Source organism: Orcinus orca, chromosome 2 (assembly GCF_937001465.1).
Source record: "Orcinus orca chromosome 2, mOrcOrc1.1, whole genome shotgun sequence".
Lineage (NCBI taxonomy): Eukaryota > Metazoa > Chordata > Mammalia > Artiodactyla > Delphinidae > Orcinus > Orcinus orca.
In genome coordinates this window covers 183000367-183020485 of record NC_064560.1, presented here as the reverse complement: position 1 = coordinate 183020485, position 20119 = coordinate 183000367, and the positions used below count along the sequence as shown (strand labels likewise).

At 37.0% G+C, this 20119-nt stretch overlaps 1 long non-coding RNA gene across 1 annotated transcript in view; it reads right to left on the bottom strand.

Annotated features, from left to right (window-relative positions):
- Nucleotides 1–2411: 2411 nt before the first annotated feature.
- The window catches only part of LOC125963425 (uncharacterized), a 399575-nt gene continuing 381867 nt past the window's right edge, over nucleotides 2412–20119 (bottom strand). Inside the window, exon 2 of the long non-coding RNA XR_007475391.1 lies at nucleotides 2412–2572. This is a non-coding gene — a long non-coding RNA (uncharacterized LOC125963425). The remainder of the gene's footprint in view (nucleotides 2573–20119) is intronic.

Below are 20119 nucleotides of genomic sequence, written 5' to 3'. Positions count from 1 at the left end.
CCCGGACCGGGGCACGAACCCGTGTCCCCTGCATCGGCAGGTGGACTCTCAACCACTGCGCCACCAGGGAAAGCCCTAGTCATTTTATTTTTATGAGATTTGATTGGGAGAGGGAATATTTTGGAGAACTTAAAAGAAATTCAGGGATGCTCTATTCTAGCTCTGCTTCAGGAAAACTAAGCCCTTGGTCATAGTAATGATCTAGGGTTTTGGCCTGGGCTGGGTGGGAGGTTAAAGGTGAAATATCTGGCTGACCTCTGAACTATGCTTAGAGGGATTAGGATAGAAGCATGTAGGGCTATGGGGTTGTGGGAGAGAGAATAAATCAAGAGGACAGAGTTAATGCAATTTAAGTATAGAGAAGATGGTTATACAACCATTCTCCAATTTTACTTCAGCAAGAATTATCTGGGGTGTTATATAAAGTACAGATTCCTGTGACCTCTACCTACCTCCTCACCAGGGATTTGAAATCAGCATCCTTAACCAATACCCAGGGGAAAAATTATTAAATGGGTTCCCTGAAAGCTATCTAGGGGGAAGTTTACACAAGAAAAATGAAGATGCAATTCTGGGGGAATTACTTAAAGCACACCATTGTGTGTTGTGTGTGTGTTTATGTCTGTATGTATGTTTATGAGCGTATGTTTATGTGGGTTTGTGTGTATGTTCTTAGAAAAACAGCATGATATATACCATTCTTTCTCTAGTAATACCTTGCAGAAATTGGAGCAGAGTTAATTTTTAATAGTATATTTAATATGTTGCCTTTTTAAATTTATTTATTTGTTTATTTTTGCTGCATTGGGTCTTCATTGCTGCACGCGGGCTTTCTCTAGTTGTGGTGAGTGGGGGCTACTCTTCATTGCGGTGTGCAGGCTTCTTGTTGCGGAGCATAGGCTTCAGTAGTTGTGGCACTCAGGCTCAGTAGTTGTGGCTCGCAGGCTCTAGAGTGCAGGCTCAGTAGTTGTGGCCCACGGGCCTAGTTGCTCCGCGGCATGTGGGATCCTCCCGGACCAGGGCTCGAACAAGTGTCCCCTGCATCAGGAGGCGGACTCTCAACCACTGCGCCACCAGGGAAGTCCAATATGTTACCTTTTTAAATGAGAATTTAATATCATACCTTCCAATGCTCCAGCAAAAACAAAACAGAGGATCCACAAATTTAATAAACACTATGTCCTAGGTACTATTCTTATAGCTTGTTTTATCTCCATACACACCCTAAAATGTGGTTATTAATATTATTCATAAGCTACATATTTTTAAATATAAAAATAAATAAGGTACAAAGAAGTCAGGTGACATGCCCAAGTCACACCTTTAGTAAATGACAGTTTGGCTCCCAGGCTTTCTACCACTAGACTATCCTGCCTGCCCTCACAGTGTTTCTTGACAATAGAATCCGAAGAACCCACCCGGATGCTAATGGTGTTATTGTTAGATGTTGTAGAAATTAATTAGTTTACTAATTAATCATGGGTTTGAACTAATACTAGCCACTTTGCGGACATACAGATGAATGTCAAGCTCCTTGGTGAGGAAAACATGAGTAAATCAATGGTTAAAATTCACTCAATGCTCAGTGCTGTAGGCTAAGTCAGGGTGTGGTGTGATGGTGAGATGGAGAAGGCTCGCCCACCTCACCTTGGGAGGATTGGGAGTGATTTGGAGAGGAAAGGATATTCCTGAGAAAACTCCCATGGCAGTTCATAAGGTTGAGCAGCAGCTAGTCAGGCATAGATAGGATGGAGAAACCTTGGGATAGTGTGTGCAAATAAGTGGGGGAATGAAAGAGCACAGGGCTGGCACCGAGTTTGGAGGGGCTACACACAGAGTAGAGGCAAAGATGTGAAACCACGAATATCTTTGCTATTCATGTTAAGGTGGAGCATTATATGGTTAAAGTCAAGGATAATATTTGCGAGCTCTCAGCAAAAACCAAGTAAAGGTTGATAAAGATTTGAGTGGTGGTGGAGAAAGGATTAATTGGGGAATAGCCTAAACGGGGTTTCCCACCATGTTTCAGTAAAATGGTTCTTTTATGAAGCTAATTTAAAAATGGTGACTATTCTGTATTTTAATTCTTTAAAGGTTTCCTCAAAACCTGAAATTACAAAATATGCTAGATTTGCATGATGTAGCATTCTCCAAATGTAGCAACCCCAGAATGTTTTCTTTTTCTCCTCTTCCTTCTCCTTTTCTTCCTCCTTTTTTTGGGTAGCACCTATTAACATGCCAGAAAACTTATACTCAACGCAGTACAACTAAGTGAAAATCTAGCCATGAGGGATATTAGGACATTAAAATCTTTGGGACTCGATGACTCTTCATGTTGGGGAGAATTAGTGAACAACAGCAATGCCGTTTATGGAAACTGATAATACAAGAAGTAAATGTGGATGTCAGGGGAGATTCAGTTTTTTTTTTTTTTTTTTTTTTTTTTTTTGCGGTACGCGGGTCTCTCACTGTTGTGGCCTTTCCCGTTGCGGAGCACAGGCTCCGGACGCGCAGGCTCAGCGGCCATGGCTCACGGGCCTAGCCGCTCCGCGGCATGTGGGATCTTCCCAGACTGGGGCATGAACCCGTGTCCCCTGCATTGGCAGGCGGACTCTCAACAACTGCGCGACCAGGGAAGCCCCTGAGATTCAATTTTTAAGTTACTGAATTTAAAAGGCTTGAGCAACATATAACTGGACACACCGGTGTCTACTATGTATTCAAAACATTTTATTTCAATTTCAATAACTAAGTTAATAAAATCTACCTGTCTACGTTTCTACACATATGCATGTATACATATGTATTTATCTGAGGTACATACTATATACATTATAAGAATGAGAGATTATTGAACATGCATCTATAAAGGGTCAGCTCCTTCCGCTCCGCGGCATGTGGGATCCTCCCGGACCAGGGCACGAACCCGTGTCCCCTTGCATCGGCAGGCGGGCTCTCAACCACTGCGCCACCAGGGAAGCCCTCGTTTCTTTTCTTGATACTGTTTACATGTACGTACACACACAAGCACACACAATCTTGATAAAAGTAATGTTTTTCAAATTGTAAACTTGAATAAATTAAAACTCAATATCCTCAACAAGTTAAATTTTGGAAAATTCATGTAATAAACTTGTTTCTCCACAATAAAACATTGAGGAGGTATTTTGCAGTGGTAAAAAATATATATATATATATATATACTATTTATTCCCATTGATATCACTCAGAAAGAGCACAATAGTTTGTCAGAGTGATGTCAACCATGAAAAATTCCAATTCTGAATAGTCATCTTTTGAGAAAGATAAAAGTAATGGAAATATTGGCTCAAAATTGAAATGCCCCTAAATTCTGTAACATTAATGAGATATATATCATAGAAAAGTGGGTTTCACCCGCATAATCCCAAGTGAGCAGGTCAAATTGCTCATGCAGACTAAATGTAACTTTAGAGCTTTTCTTGGAGCAAAAATTACACATATTTATTTGGGAACCTACCTAACTTGGCAATATAACTCAGTCTAGAATCACATACATTTTAAAGTATAAAAGATAAGGAAGAATAAGAAAAACAGTGATCATGCACTTGGAATAAACTCATTTAGTAACCAAGGACAGAGAAACTCTTAAAGATTTTAGACTTAGTCATTGAAGTTTCATGCATTTGATTCTCTTTAAAAGCCCCCTGTTCCCTCCTTTCTGCCTGTTCTTGGTTCCTCCAGGCTCAGTACATATGCTCAGTTTAGAGGAAGAACTGAATAGGAAAGAAAATCTTTAAGGATGATTAGCACAAAAATGAGGCTTTCTCACAGAGATATTCAGAAGAATTGAAAGGACAAAGTTTAAACAGGGGCTCTTTGGAGAGAAAATGGGTGGTTACGTAAAACACTTTTTATATTTGGATAAAGTTCTGAAATATTTGCCTTTATTTTCCATTAATAGGGAAGCTATACTTACTATAAAACCGAAAAGCATTAAGTGCTATTTTATTGGTTATTAAAGCAGTATTAGCTACTTTATCAAATTTTATATGTCTAAGTATAATTGAATTTGTAAAATAGTAGCTTTTATTTGTAGAATTTTAACAAAAATGCCTATTTTTGATAAATCCATAGACCTAATCATAGATACAGTTAAGTACCAGAAAGCACACTATATCCACTGACACAGGCATGGCTTCTAATCACAGCTTTGTCACTCACTTGCATCTGCCATAGGGCCAAACAGTGAATTACCCTGGTCTGCTTTTTCCATCTACAAAACTGGGAGTGGGGGTCAGCAGAGGTCTTCCCGCTTGACTGTACATGGGAAATATCTTGGGAGGTTTAGAAAAATGCAGATTTCCAGAAAATTCCTTCCTGATTTAGGTGAGTTTGGAAATCTGTTTTTTAAATAATTACTCCATATTGTTTAACCAATAACCAAATTTAAAGAACACTGGATTCAGAAGACTTGTCACATTTTTACTTTCAAAATTCCATAGTGAATATTCAAAGTATTAACATTTTGAAAAAGGGAGGGTATAAACAAGGAATTCTTGTTTAACTTACGTATTTGATACTTTCTACAAAATGAACTGGTTTTGGGTTAGAATTCATCCTCAAATTTTTACTGCTAGTTACAGAGGTTAAAGCTTATAATTGTTTTGAGGAAGAACGGTCCTGTCCATCCCCTGTTCTGGAAGCACAATGCCACCAAAGGGGAGCACATACAAACATCTTGCATCCAATTACGTGTGCGAGTAATTCCACCTCTGTGAATTTAAATTAAGGAAACTATCAGGATAGAACATGATGAAGAGATATAATATAGGAAAGTTTTTTTTTTTTTAATGGGAATTAAATGAAACATACAAAACATGACTTAAATCATTGTTTCTCAAATAACCTGGATAGCTTGGTTAAAAATAAAGATTCTCAAGACTCTTTTCTTGGAGATTTTAATGCAGTATGTCTAGGGTAGGGCTATCACTGTATATTTTTAAGCAGTCCTCCAGGGGATTTTTATGATATGGTAAATTTGAGGATCATTACATTTAGTAAAATGAAACTAAGAAATGAAATGCCATATAGCAATTAGAACAATGGTGTATATATAGTCTCATGAAAATTATAAGGATATATACTAGGTTTTTAAAAATATTAAATTACACAAGTATAGTGAGAACCTGTTTTTGTTAAATAAGGTATCATTTTATTGGAAAGGTCCAGAAGAATTTAATAATGTTATCTCTGACAGGAATGAGGGAGATTTTTGCATTTCTTTCTTTTCTATTTATCTCCTTAAATTCATTTTTCAACAATTAACATGCATTACTGGTGTCATTTTTTTTAATTAAAAGAGAGAAAGAAACCAAAGAAGAGGAGTGCTGGGCTGGCATCTTGAATTGCTATACGTTTTGGAGGCAAGGCGTTAACTTTGAGGCTTATTAAATACAGAGTAATGAGACAGAGGTGCCTGGCACTTCACCTGCTTCCCCAGAGTTGACTGCAGGCAGTACCTGCCCTGATTCTTCCACTTAACACTTGTGTGTTCTCCTGGAAGGTCAGCTCTGGCTATATCCGAAAATGCTTTTCCAAAAGCAGTTAGAAAGAAGGATCCTACTCCAGCGAAATAATAAGTTCCAGCTCAGTTTCCACTAAATGACTACTTTTAGTAAAGATTTTTATCTTAAGTAAATTTAATTCTTGTACAGCAGTAAATCTTTAAAAATATATTTACTTCGCCCTTTGCCATTCAAGCCTATTTCTGTTTGTTTGGACCTGAGTGGAGACGGAGAACAGCTGAACCTCAGTCCTACACAAAATGACCCTTATTACACAGGTTCAACAGAATTGGGCTTATAGTCAGTTTCAACTGAACAATTTCTTTCCTCTAGAAAGAATAGAAAGAAGCTTATTTGCATTAAAAAGCAAGGCTTTGATGGATTTTATTTTCTACAGCCCACTTTTTTTAAACATATGTAGTTATGCCCAAGAAAATGTAAAGATGAATGAAACCCTTCTGAAATGCATCTGTTGTAAAACAAAATATTTTGCCAAGTTGCTTTTAGGGTTCAGAGATTAACTACATACACTTTTGTGAAATGCTTTGAAGATAAAAAGTATTTTATTAAAGCTTAATATTATTATTCTAATTAGTATTATTCTTTTAAGCATTCATTACAAAAAAAACAACCCACTATACATATTAACCAGCTTAGTAGCAGGCATTTATTTTCTTTTTTTAACACAAAAAAGCAGGTGATTCAGTCTTAAAGCATGTCCTTGCTCTCTACATGGAATTTCTCAATTGCTTAGAATTTTACATAATTTGTAGGCATTACATTAAGGCTTGAGAACTATTATGAGTCCAGCTTCTGTTGTAATTTTACAGTTTGTGACTCATCAAATTTGTTGAAATACCTCAGCTCATATTCTTTGGAAGTTTAATACTTTTTAACCTGAATGTTCAGGTACATGGGAGTCAAAATTCATTTGAAAAAGTTCATCCTTTTGTTTTTTTGACTATGTAGACAAAGCCAAAAGAAAAGTTTATTCCATGATAAATTAATTTGTAGATGCATAGAACTCAAAGGTCAAAGGACACTATATTCAATGGAAATAAGTAGAGTTGATACAAATCAACTCTTTTCTTCCTCCCTTGTGGTCAAGGGAGAAAGCACACAGCTTTCTTCAAGCACATTTCTTTTTACCTTTTCAACTGAGATCATCCCCACATAGTGATTTTCAGGGGTTAGATAAGTAGAAAAATGGAGACTGTATAGCAACTGAAATTAACATGGCTGACATGATCACTGGTCCTGAAATCACCAAATGAGTACAGTAAATATAGAGATTAATCATGGCCATGAGTCAATGCCGGGGGCCGGTTAGCAAGTTAAATCCCTACCAGGATTTTCAATAGAATTATGCAGTAGCACAGACTACAGTAGTCTCACCAAAGAACTAGGCTAGGCTTTTTAAAGTTCACAATGATGTCACCTTCCAGGTATGATTAGATACAACAAATTATTTTGCTCAAGATCCCACTCTTCCCCCCTGCAAAAAGAAAGTCCATTCCAAAAAAAGTAATCGAAATCAAACAACTTAAACATATTCCTGTGACTCTGCCTATAAAGTTGTGATACTGGAGCATTATGTTTCTCTCTACCAGTACTCTCATCTCAAGAATCTTATGAATTACCTCTGCTAGGACACATCTCTGCACATCTCATGTGAAAGGGATAGGTTCCACTGCATTAGTAAATGGATCAAAGTGTTATTGGTAGTCAAGCAAAGAATCAAAGGGAAAAAAGGAGCTGTTTATATAATGCAGCATCTGATATGCTCAAGCTAGGAAAGAATGGCCACTAGTGAGATTCCAGGAGAAAGAAACCAGGGCGTATTGGACCATTCCTAGACACAGTAATTCTACATACTTTTTTTTCAATGTTCATTGAATACATGCTGTTGGTGCCAGCCATGTGCTTGCAGAGTGCCAAGAACTGAAAGATTTAATGTTCTATTTCCAGTCAGGACAGTGCAGGAGACACACACATACATATGTGTGAGTATATACATACATACACACACACACACACAAACACACACACACACACACAGCATGAAAGATCATCATAAAATATGATAAGTTTTACAATTGAGGCATAGGTATGGTCTAACTGCTCTCCAGGAGATTGGGGAAGGCTTCACGGGAATTAATATTTTGAATAGGTTTTAAATGCTGGATAAGAGATTTTTGGGTTCTGTTTTAAAATTTTCATTTCAAACCTTTTTTATGCATATAGGAAAGAGCACAGGCTGCCTGATGAATTTAGAGAAAATGTACCCACCCATGTAAATACAATCATGATCAGAATAGTAAACATTACCAGCACCCCATGACTCTTAAGAATTCTCTCCCAAAACTTTCCTTTTCCCCCAAAAGATAACCCCTATTCTTACTTCAACAATTGTCAGATAAAGAGTAAAAGAATATAGGCAGAGAAAATGCCTCATTCCAATATCAGGAGATAAAAATGAAGATAAATATTTGGAATAATGGGTACATAATATATATGTATGGGTGGAATAATCTATGGACTTGAGAAGTTTGGGAAAAGTCTGAAAGCAGTGCTTAGCATTTTATTATTTTATTTATTATTTTCAATTTATCATACAGTGAAATTGGCTTATTTTTTTGGTATGGTTCTATGAATTTTAATACATGTGTAGATTCATATAATCATCATCAAAATTAGGATCCAGAATAGTTTCATTACCTCCCCAAACTTTCCTCCTGCTATTACTTTATAATCAGATCTTCTCCCTACCTCCAAACCCTATGAACAAATGATGAGCTCCTCGTTACTTATAATGCATCTGAGGTTCATCCAAGCTATTGCGTGTATCAGCAGTTCATTCTTTTTTATAGGTGACTGCTATTTCACCTTATGAATATACACAGTTTTTTCATCCATTCACTTGTTGAAGAATAATTGGTTTCCAATTTGGGGGGATTATGAATAGAACTGATATAAACACTCTTGTACAGGTTTTCATGTGAACATAAATTTTCATTCCTCTAGGATAAATACTTGAGGGTGGAATTATTGGGTCATGAGGTGTTTAACCTTATAGAAACTGTCACGGTCTTTTGTGCAGTGATTTTGTCAGATTTGCTTTATATATTTAGATGTTCTGCTATGAAGTGCATACACATTTATTGTTTATGATTATTGTGTCCTTCAGTGAACTGACTCCTTTATAATGATGCAACAATCCCTCTCTGTTACTAGTAATAGCCCTTGTTCTGAAGTTTAATTTGTTTGACATTAATGTAGGCACTGAATATTTTCATCAGCATCTGCATAGTATTTCTTTTCTATCCTCTTATTTTTTTATTCTATTATATTCAATATAATTATATCAGAAGTGAGTTTCTTGTATACAAAATATAATGGAGCCATTTTAATCCTTTCTGTCACCCTCTGCCTTTTAATTGTTTTGTTTAGATCATTTACATTTAATGTAATTTTTTATATGTTTGGATTGAAGGCTGCCATTCTATTATTTGTTTTCTGTTTGTACTCTGTGTTTTCATTCTCATGCCTTTTAGGGGGTTAAACTTTTTTTGTATTTTGTTTTAACTTTTAGTACTTTTATTACTGCATCTCTTTGAATAGTTTTACTTTTTGATTATTGTAGAGATTATAATATAAAAAATCATACTTTTCACATTCTACTTAGAACCTCTGTTTAAACATTTTAAGTGGAATGTAAAAATCTTATATTGTCTGTTTTTTTAATTACCTTCTCCCCTTTATTTTACAGTGGTCTTATATATTATATGTATGTACTTTATAAATTCCATGAGTAAATATTTTAACTTTTGCTTGCAACTGTCAATTACATCTTAAGGAACTCAAGAGAAGAATAGTCTATTAGATTTACCCAGATATTTACCACTTCTGCTGCTCTTCCATCTTTTCTGAGGCTTCAGGTTTCATTCTAGAATCCCTACCCTACTGATTGAAGAACTTCCTTTATCAGTTCTTTTACAGCAGGTCTTGTGGCAATTAATTCTCTTATTTCCTTTATTTCACCTTCGTTTCTGAAGAATTGTTGCAGAATATTGAATTCTAGGTTGATTGTTCTTTGATTTCACTTTAGCACTTTATACACGTCATGCCATTTCCTTCTGACTCATGGTTTTCTAAGAGAAATTCATTGAAATTCAAATCATTTTTCCCCTATAGATAGTGCCTTTTTTTCTGGTTGTTCTCAAGGTTCTTTCCTTTGTCTTTAGTTTTCAGTGGTTCAATTATGATGTGACGAGAAGTTTTCCTTATAACACTTATTAACCGTTACACGCACTTTACCACTTGATTACTTATTGTCTTGCATTTTTCTGCAGTTGTTTCCTGAACAGAAATTTTGTCTTTTTAGTCATATTTCAAATATTTGAGGACAGAGACCAGAATTTTTTTCTTCTTTATTTCCTACAGTACACAGTAGTTACACAACAGAATTCTCTCCATTGGAAATGGATTAATAGACTGTTTCTTGGACAACAAGATACAGTAACAGCATGCAGTGTATCAGAATGTATCTTGGCCAAGACAGGAGGGAGGATATACCTTTAACTGAAGCCAGGGTGGGCTGGAGAAAATACCCAACATTAAGTCAGTCAGCCAAGTGTTGATGGCAGAGAGAGATAACAAAGCTTAAGTGTGAACCAAGCTGAAATAGATGTAGAACATTCCCTTTAGAATAGAGCTTTTCTCTGGCTATTAAAGGATAATTAGTCTTTGCTACAAAGATCAAAGGAACTCAAGACTGTGGCTATAGATACTAAACAGACAACACACTGACCACTTATGTTTCAACTTGTAGAGCATATCAGAACAAATCTATCTCTCTTTAGTTATTCTCAGTCATTATAGGTACCATTAGCAGGATCATCTTGGAACAGGAAAGAAAAAAAGGGAATATGTATGTGCACATATAGAAACTAAAGCTCTATGATTCAGCTTTCAAAATTTCTGTTTCTTTAAATGCCATAGAAGCACAAATATGCATCAGTTTTCCATGTTTTCTAGTATTCTGAATTTACCCATCTTAGCATTTTGATATTGTACTATTATCTTTTTATATGTCTGTGTCATAAGGTCAAGAACCACAACTCATTTTATCTTTTTAACCTTAGCATATAGTACAGTGATTGGTACTAATTAATTAATGTATATTCAACAAATATTTATTGAGCAAAATAAAAAAATGTCCTAGAGGATTCCTTGAGAATTCAATAGTTAGCAACGTGCACAATGAGATTTGGTTGAAATGAACTATATTTTAGAATATATCTATACATAAAAACAACATGTGAAAATATAAATAATAATAAGATAAATCAGAGTATTTATCAAATAACTATGAAATATCCTGTACTGATTACTGAAAAACATAAAAATAATTATATTAAAAGAATCACATCCTTATCAGATATTTTAAAAAAGGAGTAATAGTGACCTAAGCAAGTAATTGAAGAATAAACTTTACGGAACTTCCCTGGTGGTGCAGTGGTTAAGAATCCACCTGCCAATGCAGGTGACACAGGTTCAAACCCTGGTCCAGGAAGATCCCACATGCCTCGGAGCAACAAAGCCCATGCACCACAACTACTGAGCCTGTGCTCTAGAGCCCTCAAGCCACAGCTACTGAGCCTATGCACCTAGAGCCCGTACTCCACAACAAGAGCAGCCACCACGATCAAGAGTAGCCCCTGCTCACTGCAACTAGAGAAAGTCTGCATACAGCAACGACGATCCAATGCAGCCAGAAATTAATTAATTATTTTCTAAAAAAAGAATAAACTTTACTTACCACTGAGAATCACCTACTGTTAAAGACAGTAAACATAGGGTTTGGAAGTATGGACTCCAGAGTCAGACCGTATGGGTCCAATTTCTAACTCTGCCATGTACTAACAGAGTGACTTTAAATGGTGCCATGCTGAAAGAAAAATACTCACATTATTTTTCTCTCTACACCTTGTCCATACTCTTAATACTTCTGGTCACCAACTGGTCACCAGGGGTTTTCCCATGACAAGAAATTCTCTAAATCTCTGTGTATGACAACTAAGTGTCCTACAATTTGACTTAATTCTGACACTACCTACCTGGAGATTCCACAGATTAAGGGTTCAGTCCCACAAGACATCCACACTTCCACCCCAGCCACAGATACCAATCACAAGTAGTAGGTCCTTTGGTCACCCACAGCTTCTCTCTGACTTGAATACAAATTGGAGGTTCCCACAATCCTCTTATCAGGCTCTATAATTTGTTAGAATGACTCACAGAACTCAGGATGGCTCACCAAACTCAGGAAAATAGATTACTTATTTTAATCACCTTTTTATTATAAAAAAATACAACTTACATCTTTGACATAAATTGTGGCAATGATTTTTTTTGGATCTGTCTCCTGAAGCAAGGGAAATAAAAAGCAAAAACAATCATATGGGGTCTAATTAAACATAAAAGCTTTTGCACAGTGAAGGAAATCATTGATAAAATAAAAAGACAACCTACTGAGTGGGAGAAAATATTTTCAAATGATATGACTGATGAGTTAATATCCAAAATATATAAACAACTTATACAACTCAATATAAAAAAAAAAAATCCCAAACAATCCAATTTAAAAAAAAAGGGGGGGGGTGGCCAGAAGATCTGAATAGACATTTTTTTCAAAGAGGACATACAGATAGCCAACAGGCACATGAAAAGATGCGCAACACTGCTAATCATCAGAGAAACACAAATTAAAACCACAGTGAGATATCACTTCACACCCGTCACAATGTCTATCAACAAAAAGAACACAAGTAACAAATGTTGGTGAAGATGTAGAGAAAAGGGAACCCTCATTCACTGTTGGTGAGAATGTAAATTGGTGCAGCCACTGTGGAAAACAGTATGGAGGTTTCTCAGAAAACTAAAAAATAGAACTACCATATGACCCAGCAGTTCTACTTCTGGGTTTATATCTAAAAAAAAAGCACACATTAAAAAAGATACACACACCCCAATGTTCATAGCAGCATTATTTCAATTGCCAAGATATGGAAGCAACCTAACTTTCCATCAACAGATGAATGGATAAAGAAGATGTGGTATAAATATACAATGGAATACTACTCAGGCATAAACACACACACAAAAAAGAATGAAAATTTGCCATTTGAAACAACATGAATGGATTTGGAGGGTATTATGCTAAATTAAATGAGAAAGAGAAAGACAAGTACTGAATGATATCACTTATATGTGGAATCTAAAAAATACAACAAACTAGTGAATATAACAAAAAAGAAACAGGCTCACAGATACAGAGAACAAGCTAGTGGTTACCAGTGGGAAGAGGGAAGGGAAGGGGCGAGGGAGGTAGGTGTAGAAGATTAAGATGTACAAACTCTTATGTATAAAATAAATAAGATCGAAGGATATATTGTGCAACACAGGGAATATAGCTAATATTTTTATAATAACTGTAAGTGGAATATAACCTTTAAAAATTGTGATTACTATGTTGTACACCTGTAACTTATATAATATTGCTCATCAACTATACTTTAGTAAAAAAATAAAATCCAAAAAAAAAAAATATGTTGAGGAAGAAAAAATCATACAGCTCAGGAAATGCCAGATGGAAGAAATGCGTAAGGCAAGGTATGGGGGAAGGGGCACAGCACTTCCATGTCCTCTCCAGACAGGCCATCCTCCCAGCACCTCCACATGTTCACCAACATAGAAGCGTTTTGAACCCTGTCATTTAGTATTTTTATGGTGGCTTAATTTTTAGGTATGGCTGACTAAACCAGTGGCCATTTGTGATTAATTCAAAGTCCAAGTCATCTCCTCTCCTGGAGGTTGGAGCGGCGGGTGCTTCAAGTTCCAACCCTGTAATCACTGGTTAGTTCCCCTGGCGGCCAGCCCAGGTCCTGAAGCTATCCAGGAGTCCACAGCCACCAGTCATCTCATTAGCATACAAAAAGACACAGTGCTTCAGAGAAACCAAAGGTTTTAGGAGCTGTGTGCCAGGAAATGAGGACAGAGACTAAATATTATCAAGAACCAGGGCCAAGACCAAATATATATTTCTTATTATGTCACACAGACACTCTATGTGCTTTAACTTTTCCATCTGTAAAACAAGGATGGTGATAATGGGACCTAATTCATAAGCTTATGGTGATGTAGTGAGGGTTCAAATGGTCATTTACATGGAGTGTAAAATAACTCCTGGCATACCATAAACTCTCTAAGAATTAGCTATTTTTTAATTCTTAATCTGCATTTCTGAGTAAGTGATAGAAAGAGACAAAAGATGGAAAAGATTACAAATCCTCTGTTTATGTTGAAAAAGTCTGAATAGAAAGAATTCAGGCTTTAATGAAGGAAAACATAAATTTGAGATTTTATAAAGAATTTCCTGACTGAGGGAACAGGGAATAGTGATCTGGTGCATATTAGAATTAACTAATTTATTTTACTAAAAAAAAAAAATTATTAATTTATTTTTTGGCTGTGTTGGGTCTTCATTTCTGTGTGAGGACTTTCTCCAGTTGTGGCGAGCGGGGCCCACTCTTCATCGCGGTGCGCGGGCCTCTCACTGTTGCGGCCTCTCCTGTTGCAGAGCACAGGCTCCAGATGCGCAGGCTCAGTAGTTGTGGCGCACGGGCTTAGGTGCTCCGCGACATGTGGGATTTTCCCAGACCAGGGCTCGAACCCGTGTTCCCTGCCTTGGCAGGCAGATTCTTAACCACTGCACCACCAGGGAAGCCCCTAGAATTAACTAATTTATATAGAAACAAAGGAGGCTCCCAGTAAAAGAATGTGAAGAGTGCAAATGATTGGGTTTTATTAGTACTCAGACACTTCCTATGACTTGAAGCTTAATTGATAAGGGGGAAATTTCAAGAGGGGATTACAGGACCCTCTGAAAATAATTCTTTTTTTTTGTGAAAAGAAGCCAATATAAGTTGGAATCAAACACAGCTTGAGGATCAGAGTAGAATAATGGCTCTGAGTGCTGTGTGCTCATTGTTATTTGAAGCAAACTTAATCTAGCTACCGAAAATAGTGTGCACAATGTAGGGAGAAAAAATAAATTGCATATGCAAGCTATGAGTTTTAAACCTCAATATGTAGCTACTTGCTATTTAAAAGCTTTATATAAGGAGAATTGTTTCCCTACTTATTTAAAGGGGGGTTGGGAGAGCGAGGGTGAGCAGCAGCCACCAATGGGCCATCCATCCATTAAATGGAGCAGAAAGGGATCAGCTAGGAGAAAATTATCCCATGGAAGCAGCCAGAGGGAGCTGTAATTGGAGGCTACAAAGCTGGGAGTCTAGCAATGCAGGTGGCAGCTTGAGTGGAACTGCTGCAGAATGGCCCTGAGGTGACTAGTGGCAGCCACGAGGAAGGTGGCCAAGTGAGTACAGTATGGGGTAATGATTTAAAGGCAGTTCTGGCAAAAGGGACAAGGTGAAGGGAGCATGCGCTGGAGCAACCTAATGTCAAAAATGGTGACGCTGAGAGATTATGAAACATCCGCCTAGAAGGGGGCTAAGGTAATTTTGTAACCACTTGCAAGAGAAGGTAATATGCTTATTGGTGGATATACTCTGATACCCCTGGGAGCATCTCCACTTCCTACAAAAGGGAAGGAATCTGAAAGTGTGTGTGTGTGTGTGTGTGTGTGTGTGTGTGTGTGTGTGTGTGTGTGAGAGAGAGAGAGAGAGAGAGAGAGAGAGAGTGTGCACGTGGAACTGAGGTTCTACCTTCACAACTGTCAAAAGTTGGGCATAATATTAATATTTCATTAATTATACCCATAATCTGGAAAGTAAATAACAGGGGAATTTGTCTTTTAGTTAGTAGATGTCTAGAAATATGCAGATGGGGAGTCAAGAGAATGGTATAATGCACATTTACTGAATTTCCAGCTCAGCATTGGAATATCCTTCTGATTTGGGGAACCATCCTATAGACACTGATGGAAATGGTGGTGATGGACATACATATTCTTTCTGTGCACTCCTGGTGACTAAAGAGTCATGTTGTCCAAATACAAATATTCAGATGCTTTGCCTGAGCCTCAAATCTTGAGACTTGGTTGGGGAATTTTTCTCCTGCTTCATGTCATATAGAGAGGAGCAGCAATGCTCATACCTGGATGCTGCCCTGAAGTCCTCCAGGATGACAGCACAAAAAGCAATGCCCAAGCAGAGGATTCCTGAGACCAGGACTTTGACATAGTTCACCGTCTTTGGACCCTCCAAAGCTTTTTTCTGTAGTTTTTGTTTTGATTCTGGAGCTATTAACTTATCCAAAAACTTCTTTTAAGTCCATCAAAGTTTTTTTTCTTTTGTTTACAACAAAGAATCCAAAGAAGTAGAAATGGGTAAACCTTATTCATCAGGCATTTGAGCAGTTATAACCAGAACAAAAGCTTGTATCTTATTTCTTTGTCTTTACTGATGGTCTCAAAGGAAAAATCTAGTGGTATCCTTCTTCACACGAAGCTGAAGGCACAGTCTAGTGCAAGAGTCAGTCAGCTTTCCTGTTCAGGGCAAGGTAGTAAATATTTGAGGATATATGTGGATCTGTGTTGCAGCTAGGGGACTCTGCCCTTGTAGTGTGAAAGCAGCCATAGCCCACGCATAAATGAATAAGCAGTATTTACAAAAACACACAGCAAGCCAAATTTGGCCTGAATTTTTCTGACTCCATGTCTAGTAGAATGAACACGGGTCTTGGAAGTGGATAGACCTGGGGCATCCTGAAAAAGTCACTAACTCTTTTGAGGCTCAGTTTCCTCATTCAGAGGTAGGAAAAAAATGGCAACTCATGGATTTCCACTGAGGATTAAATTTCAAGAGAACACACATTTTAAAATCACCTTGCTGTTTGGTTTGGTTTACACACATTGTTTCATGAAATGTAAGTATATCACATGTTACACTAAATAATTAGTTATTATAAATATAATATTTTCTGAAAAGTCAACATTAATTTGTGCACAGCACATGTTCACACACACTCTCTCAAGCATTCATATAACTTCCCAAAGAAGAGTTCTTATCTAGAACCGATCTCCAAATAACAGTCTTTATCCTAACTTTGAGTAGGGCTATTATTTTTTGTCGCTCCACCCATAAGAAGTCTCCACAGCCTGAAAATACTCCCAGAGATAATATTTCATAATGTTGGCAGGGCAATTGGCTGGAAGTTCTAGATATTCCAATACTGAGTCTCTTTGATATATATTTTAATTCCAGGCATGAGGAAAGTTGCTAACTATTAATTTGCAACACATATGTGATAAGGGGGAAAGTTTTAAAATATGTTCACAGAATGGGCTGTGCAAAGAGATACTAATTAAAAGACTGTGGCAGTTTTACCTCAGGAATCCAACAGATTTTCTGATTGGCTATCATGGTGCCTACTTCATGCAAAGTGCAGAACTGAGAAAAATGCAGGCAATGGGTCTGTGCTACTAAATTTATTGGAAAAAAATTTTCCTGCCCAGAACCGTCACTTGCAATATCAAATCATCAATTACATGTTCAATTCACAGTAAACAGTGTCTGCTAATTACATAACACTGTGTTAAATTCAGTCCAAATGGTAGGATGAACATATGAGATTGATTTTCAGAACTGTATGAGCTGGTTATTTACAGTTGATTAGTGAAGACAGAATATGGTGCAGAAATTGATACGTTAACTTAAGGACTTCTTTTCTTCTCCAATTCTGTGAAATTGCTCATGTTATCCTAATCTTAAAAGATCTATATTAGCCTTAACCAGAAATCTTATCACATAAGGGATCCAAGGAGGGCTGAAACGGAGAATAGCGCATAACTTAGCCTCAGCGGCAATCTCTTGTTACAGTATAATTGTTGTCTCCTCAAGTTTCAGTAAATGTGTTTACTAGATTCCTCCTGGTAAGAAAGCTTCCCACTCAGTTGCTTCTGTTTTTATTCTAAAATCTCAAATCTAAATTTCTAGATTTTCAAATCTTTTCTAGTCTTTTTTTTTTTTTTAATTCCAATCTTGGAGTCCCATCCTGTATCTTTTTCTCTGTAAGCTCAGTCTTTGTTTTCCTCCTGATTTTTAAAAGAAAATTCTGTTAGCCTTCTAACACCCTCCTCTTCGTGGCCAGAGTGTTAGCCTACCTAGAGGACAGTGACGTGAAAGAATATCCAATATTTATTCAGCACGAGTGCTGGTGAATGTTATATGTCAACTTGGAAGGTATTTTTGCATGAGATTAGAATTTAAATCAGTGAACTTTGAGTAAACAGATTGCCCTCTGTAATGTGGGTGGGTCTCACCTAATCAGTTAAAGGACTAAATAGAACAAAAAGATAGGCCTTCCCAAGTGAGCAGAGATTCTCCAGCAGACTGCCTTGTGACTTTCTCTGCAGTACTGGTTCTCTGGGTTCTCCAGTCTGTCACAGTGCAACAGGGTCACAGGTGGGCTGCACATGGGCTACCAGGCCGCTGCCCAGCAGAAGAGGGAGGTGTTGCTGGTTTCTGCACCTGCCATGTGCTTCTGGTATGGCTGACAAATCCCTGACCCACCTTGAGCTGACCTCGCAAAGCCAACATCAGCTCCAACCTCACTGACATTGGCTGCCCCACAGCAAAATCCAAACCCAAGACAGCCCAGGCCTGGGAGGAGCCTGAAGATATAGGACACCCTTTATTGCTCTGAGAATTCTTAAGAGATTGAGTAAAGGAGTGATGTGACCCTGAGGCTAGGAGGGAAGTCAAAGGCTGTGGGAAGATGCCACTGGGTACAAGGCAAGGCACCAGGAAGGAGGCAGCCAAAAGGAACAGCTTCCTAGGATCTGCCCTACAAGTGTGGCTGGAGCCTGCTTATCAGGCCTGTTCCCAAAGGGCAGCAGATTTGCACTTACCAGCCTCCATATCGCTTGAGCCAATTTCTTATAATAAATATCCTTTTATACATGTTCACATCTTATTAGATCTGTGTCTCTGGCGAATCCTGACCAACACTATACATACATTACATATAAATTCTCTTGTATGTGGTCTATTTTGTTTAATTTGTATAACAAACATGTACAATAGATACCATTGTCATGCTTGTTTTTTTATTTTTTAATTTCTGTAGATGGGTAAACTGAGGCACATATTTGCTAAATGTTTGAGGAATATGCTAATAAGATTTGGACATAGGTCTGGAAAACAGTCATTCTTACTCCATATTTATTAATCCTGTGAGGTAGTTATTATTTTCCCCATTTTACAAAGCAGAAAGTTAAGATGAAGAGAGATAAGTAATATGTCCATAATCTGTAACTAGAAAACCATTGCCTCTCTGATTTCAGATTTCCTATTAACTATTGAAACAGATTACTTTTTGCAAAATTAAAAATTCAGAATCTGAGTAAAGTACAGCAACTTTTATATGATATTATGTAAAAATATATTAGGTTCAGTGCTAGTAACATTATAATATATAAAATTCAATTCTGATAGTAACATAAAAATACAAATAAAATTATTTCTATTACTAAGAGCTTTCAGCTAAGCTTTATTGCTCTTGACAGGTAAACTTCAGAAGCATTTGCATTCCATCAGGACATCAGTATTGTGCCCATTCATAATCTTGTTGAGATACATTGTGAGCTATGTTTATATTAGAAAAGAAGCCAATAACTATCAGGAAAGTCTTCCAAATGTCTCGATTGTTAGACTTCTGACATTGAGGTGAAGGCAAATTTTTCAGAATACATTTTTCTTACAGCTTCCTAATGTTCTTAGTGGAAAAATTTTCTTGTCTTTGGGGTTGATTTGATTTGTGTTTGGAAATGTCATTACCTAACTTTGTGAGAAGGACTGCTCAGGGATAGTAGGTTTCCAGCAATCTTCAGAATGAGGTCCTCAAGGTGGGGTCCAGCGACAAAATACTAGCGTGTCTCTGACCTGGGACTGGTTGATGAAGTGTGTTGGGTGACTGTTATAGGTTGAATTGTGTCCCCTCAAAAAAGACATGTTGAATATTACAAAAAAGAAAGAAATAATGCCATTTGCAGCAACATGGATGTATCTAGAGATTATCATACTAAGTGAAGTGAGTCAGAAAGAGAAAGACAAATACCATATGATATCACTTATATGTGGAATCTAAAATATGACACAAATGAACATATCTACAAAACAGAAAAAGACTCACAGACATAGAGAACAGACTTGTGGTTGCCAAGGGGGGAAGGGTGGGGAAGGGAAGAACTGGGAGACTAGGATTAGCAGATACAAACTAGTTTATATAGGTATATATGGGATGGATAAACAACAAGGTCCTACTGTATAGCACAGGGAACTGTATTCAATATCCTATGACAAACCATAATAGAAAAAATATGAAAAAGAATATATTATGTATGCATGTGTATGTATAACCAAATCACTTTGCTGTACAGAAGTTAATACAACATTGTAAATCAACTATACTTCGGTAAAATTAAAAAAAAAAAAAAAAAAAGACGTGTTGAAGTTCTACCACTTAGTACCTCAGACTATAAGTTTGTT